The 6,000-nt window shown below is 33.6% G+C and overlaps 1 pseudogene; it reads left to right on the top strand.

The window, feature by feature from the left end:
* Positions 1–5,167, top strand: part of LOC149158519 (NAC domain-containing protein 13-like) — a 49,086-nt pseudogene extending 43,919 nt beyond the window's left edge.
* Positions 5,168–6,000: the final 833 nt, after the last annotated feature.

The following is a 6,000-nucleotide window of genomic DNA, read 5'->3' on the forward strand; positions in this document are numbered from 1 at the left end:
TATGGAAGGAAGATATGATTACGTGAGTGGCACACTTACACATGTTGCCTTCATGTGTGAAAGAATCACATTTTTTTCATAAAAATGGACTATGATAACATCAGAAAATAAATTTACCATGCTTATTTGAGAATATGTGGTAATTGACTCTGGTCAAAGATTAAACTATGGTCATCATGTTATAAAAACAAATTATAAATGGTATAATTTCTATGAAAGTATTATACCATGGTAAAGGTTTTCAAGAAATAGTGTTATGATGATGAGAATAGGTTATAGTACAAGACTATATAACTGTACAAATTGTCATTCAAATTAATCCTTTGATTAATGCATCTACTTACAATGTGATTTGTTCTTCAGTTGGAAGAAAGTATGATTAAGGGGAAACTTAAATTTAATAGATTTCCAGGACATATGCATCTTTCGATGGATATGCATAATGGAACATATAAGTATCTTTGAGTAAAAACCATAGTAATTGATGAAGTAGCTCAAATGGTATAGACTACTGGGTCAATTAAATGGTATCTAAAAATCTAAAATAGATTGATATCATATAAATTGAAATGCATAATTTGTATCAAGCGATTTTGAGAGGTCCCCTTATTGGATTGCATTGATAATGTGTCTGGACAACATAAGAAATGTTTCGTAATTCAAACAGGGATTCATAAAATAGATAACTCATCTTTCGGTTAAGAGTGATTTAATGTTGAAGATGAGCTAACATGTAAGTACCCTGAGAACATAAACACTTACAACTAAAAGGGGTGTAGGATTGGAAGTAGTAAAAACTTTCATGTATGACTGCACTAAATTATGCATGGCCAACAAGTTGTCGAGGCATAAAAGGGGAAATAGTAAATCATACGAGATTAATTAAGAATGAAGTATGATCTGATGAATATTAAACTTCAAAAGCTATGAGTTAATAGTCTTCTTTAGAACATTAAGCAGAAGGTATGAATAAGATGAAAAGATGCATGAATACCATACTATGCTACTGATATTGATCTGCACTTGACATAAAACTTTCTTGGATTACAGAAATGAACCATGCTCATATAAATTCCTTGTCAACTGAGCACAGTTGTTTTAATTGCTAGAAATAGATAAAGGAATGTTTGGCATGATACTAACATGGTAGAAAATATGTGGAAAAAGTTTTTGTCATGTAGGTGATACCATGGGAATGGTATGATGGGTTGTAGCACAAATAGTACTATGTACAATAGTACATACTATACCCATATGATTAAGTGTGTTACATGATTGAAATATGATATGTATATACCTTGTGTGTAGGTATACAGGGCAACCAACCTAGAGGTTACACAGAAAAAGGAAAGTAAGATTGGTATAAGTAACCAGGGTTAACTTCAGTTTGGCATACATACGATTATGATGAATATATATGATTAATATATATTGTTATGTGAACTAATCCATTACAACCTTGCAGGAATATTAATGTGAAAAATTTGCTAAGTGATGTATTATATGCAGAGAGACTGCAAGAATCAAGTGTTCAACAAGAACAAAAAATCTTGGAAGAATGCAAGTAGAGAACATGCATTATTCAGTTAAAATAAATGATAAGAAATAATTTCTTTAGTAATATTAAGTAACAAATTATGATATTTATCATAGTTAAAATTTTGCATCTATAAATTCTCACAAATGGTTTGAAAACAATGTTACAGGTAGCTATGGAAGGAGAGCACTCCTTGAGATTGATGTAGCTATGGAAGGAGATGTACTAGGAGCACTCCTTGTGACCGATGTACGTCGGAAAAATTTGCATCAGATGGCAGAGCCATGAGAGTTGTTGATTCGAAAACTAGCTACATGTGAACAAAGACATGATGCAATGATAGACCGAGGACAATGTAAAATTTAAGGGGGGAAGTATGTAACACCCCTCCCTTGTGTGCTAAATTATTGTAAACCTAAGCTGAGTTAAAGCTAGGTGTGATATCCTCCCTTGTGTGTTAAATGATTGTAAACCTAAGTTGAGGAAAGCTAGGTGTGATACCCTCCTTTGTGGGTTAAACTATTCTAAACCTAAGCTGAGGAAAGCTAGGTGATATGTAATATGAAAAGAAAATGTCTTATTAAATAAAATAATAAAATAAATCACTTGGAGGGTGGAGCAAAAAGAGAGAGGATATTCTTGCCAAATCCCATTGAGGAATCGATAGGGATGAATCTTTCATGATAAAGCTTCTAGATGTTATTCTAGATAAGCTTAAATGGATTGGTGATCCATCGAATGGATGGGAGATAAAGATCCACCAGAAATAAAAGATTTGCGGGAGATAAAGGCAAGAATTTATGAGGAAAATCCTCGTGGGAGATAAAGACAGGATTTTCTGAAAAATACCTAGGAAAATGGAAAAATCCATAAACACGAGATGCCGCTAATGGAAACTAAATCATGAAAGAGGGTATTAAATACCCAGTGCATCGATCAATTGAGGATAGTTGATCCTTGGCAAGATCTTTAGCACAGGGGGAATCAGAGGTGATTCATGGTTGGGTGGTGGTGCTCCTCCCTCCAAGTGAGGTTTTAGTTGGTGTCAAACGTGTGGAATGTTTTGTATGATGATTCTTACTCTCTCTCTCTCTTTGTTATAGTTCCAGTTTGTTTATGAGAAGAGTTCTTAAGTTTCTTCGCCATGAGAATGTTTGAGTGAATTACATATGCTTATGTATTAATAGATTTAATGGTGTTTCCCTCTAATATGTTGAGATTCATTTGCATGGAATGTGTTTTATGTTAATGCTTACTTGTTATGAGGTTAAATCATTTAGCTCAGATATACTGATGGTTGAATTTATCTCTATTATGGGAATGACAGATTTTCTTATGCATGTTGCAATCTAGTGTGAAGTTAACTGTAGAAGCATATTCAGTGGGTAACAGTTTTAGTACCCATTCATGGTAGAATTTTCATGTGACAATTATTCATAAATAGATTACCTGTGTTAATTTTTTTCTTATGAGAAGGATTGCAGTTTTATACATGTGACCCCTTTTTCATTCAAGAGCAGAGTTAATAGCAAAAGCATAATATGAAGTTGTAAATACTAACTTTGTTTATGAGGAGATCATATATAAATATACATGATCATCTCATATTTAATAATGGATTATAGTATGCTTATAATTTCCTAAATTGGTAATTTCTTATGCTTGCAGAACAGTTTCGGAAATAATGCTTCTCATGGTATAACCAATGGTTCAATTATTTGTGTTTGCGTGTCAATAAGACTACCTCCACTTAGGCTAATTCTAGATAGTTATGCATGGGAATGAAAGGTTGGATGATAACATATTGACTATGTGTACAAACTATGATCATGATATATGACCATGATAGCTACATTAAACTTAAATTAATATCCATTAATGCTTGTAAGAGTTATTTCAGAGTTTTTTTGGTTGCATGTCAAGATTCATTCCCTTTCTCCAAGTTGAGATTAGGCTTAAGGACTAATATAAGAGTGTGAATTATAGTTTGTTATCTTACAGTTATTCAATAGCTAAGATTTTGAGTATAGTTTCCTAGATGATTACTGTGCATGTAATGATTTGGTTAACTCCACCTGTGAGTCCATTGAAATTTAAATATAAATAAAAGAAAATTTTAAGTAATAGAGACTAGTAGCTATTTTTCTGGGGTAGGCCCAAAGGGGTACGTTACAGTATGGTACTTCATGCGAGGTTAGTTGGTAGGACTGGTGGCACTTTTTTAGTTGTGGCATTGCATGGGTCGTTGTGTTTACTCTTCGGTGCCCTATCATTAGTTTTTGGTGGTTGTTTCTCTTTGATCTCAAGGTGATATTTAGAGCAATATGTTTATTTTCAAAATCAAGAGATTTGGTCTATTATATTTACTTAAGATGCTTCATTTGATTTGGGGGGATAAAATGAGTTAAATTAGCAGCCAAGCTATGGGGTTGTTGATATTTAGAGAAATGTGTTTATTTTCACAATCAAAAGATTTGGTCTATTATATGTATTCAAGGTGCTCCATTTGATTTGGGGGGATACAATGAGTTAAATCAATGGCCAAGCTATGGATTTGTAATTTGGTGTTGGGAAGTTAATGACCTTTACATTCAATTTACTTTTACAATAATGCTTTTTATTTTTCCTAGATTTTTTATTTTTATGATTTACCATACAGGTAGTAATTTAGGGTTTTGAGTTTTGCATGGATACTTCAAGGTAGACCCTATGTACATCACATGCATGTGAATATTTGCTGAAGCGGACTTTGTGAAAGCAATTTAGGGTGAATGGGCAGTCAAGTTTTAATGTCAATTGATTCATTAGCAATCATTCTTCCAACACTCATACCATGTTTACACTAGATGTGCAGAGTCTGTTTTTTTTGGAATGAATAATTTTTTAATATTCAACTTTTCTATATGCTTATATATATTTTATAAGGTCTATGCCTTTCTACGTTGGGTCATGCACGAGTACATGCTTGTTGATGATGAGGTTGGGGAGTCTTCTTTGTTGGAAAAGTATCATTTTATTCTCTATCGAGTATTCTTGAAAAGTTGCTCTAGTGCAAAAACTTGGGAACAACATGGAGTTTTACTTTCAAGAGAAGATTCAAGATCAATAGATAATCAGTCTACAATTGTGGCATAAAATAGAAATTATAATGATGTTATACTCCCATCTTCAGGGGAGGGTGAGGTAGAAGAGACATATTCACCACTGAAGCCCCTTACTGCCACTTCAGAGGAAAACACCATTCCTTGGGATGAATATCATCTTTCCAAGTTCTTGCTGGAATGTCTTAATGAGCCATATAATGAACAATCTGCTTCTGATTAACCAAAAATTCTAGTTGGGGCTGATGAATGGTCTGGTTTAATTAATGATCCTTTTGCTGAAGTGAAGGGCGTCAACACTCTTGCTAATGAAGCGGACATTTTGATCAGAAATGATACACACGAACAAAGTTCAACTAATCAGAAATTACATACAGAAAGGAATGTTCACAGGGTTGATTATATGGATGGAGCAAACATTACTGAGAAATCAAATTTCGAGGCATTATTTTCTCTAGCTTATTTAGGTGGAGACTTTTTGGAGTTGAATGATCTAATTTCACCACTTGAGTCAAATTCCCTTCTCTAGGTCAATATCTATGATATACAAGGCTACCACATTAGTAGCCTAAATATGGTTGGAAGTGATAAGTATGCTTGGTTACTATTAACAAATTTATGTTGTGATTCTCTTGTGAATATTAGCGTCATTCCCGAAGTGGTGTCAATGAGACTAGTCGAATTTTGTAGGAGAACTTAGTGTGCTTCCTAGGGAATGAGTCATTGGCTTTGGACAAAGATTGATCTTGATCTTCGTATAATATTTATTTTATTGGAAATAAGAGTTTTTATGTTTAGTGATATAATTTTCCAAAATAATCAAGTTCCAAATTTGTTTTTCTTTTGGTGTACCTTTGCACCTTCAAGGGAAATTACTAGTTTTAGAATTTGGTATAAGTTGAAAATGAAAGGAATGGACATTGATATATGTTAAAATTGGAAACCAGGGCAAAACTTCATGTGGGTCATCTTATTCATGGCTGATAATATTTTTATTAGATTCCTCTCGTAGAGAGATGTAGGATTTCTATAAAGATCATCCGATTCCGATAAGTATTCATGGAGATATGAATTTATTTTGATTATCGAATTATTATCAAGCCGACCTACAACTCATGTAGGCTCAGAAGCCCAACAGTCGCATGTATTCACCCACCAACGTTGTGTATAAATATAAGAGGATTTTTCCTCATTTGGACTCATTCATCTCATCACATCTCTCTCTCTCTCTACTGTGCAGAAATGAGTCTCTTCTCTACTGTGCTGAAATGGGTCTCTCTCTCACACATGTGAAGCCGGAAGATGTTGAATTTGATGCCGCAACTGCAGAAGTAAAGATTGACTTGCGTGGTCTAGAAGATC

Source organism: Pinus tabuliformis, chromosome 5_2, assembly GCF_031772625.1.
Source record: "Pinus tabuliformis cultivar Carrire ecotype Pingquan chromosome 5_2, CPIR1, whole genome shotgun sequence".
Classification (NCBI taxonomy): domain Eukaryota; kingdom Viridiplantae; phylum Streptophyta; class Pinopsida; order Pinales; family Pinaceae; genus Pinus; species Pinus tabuliformis.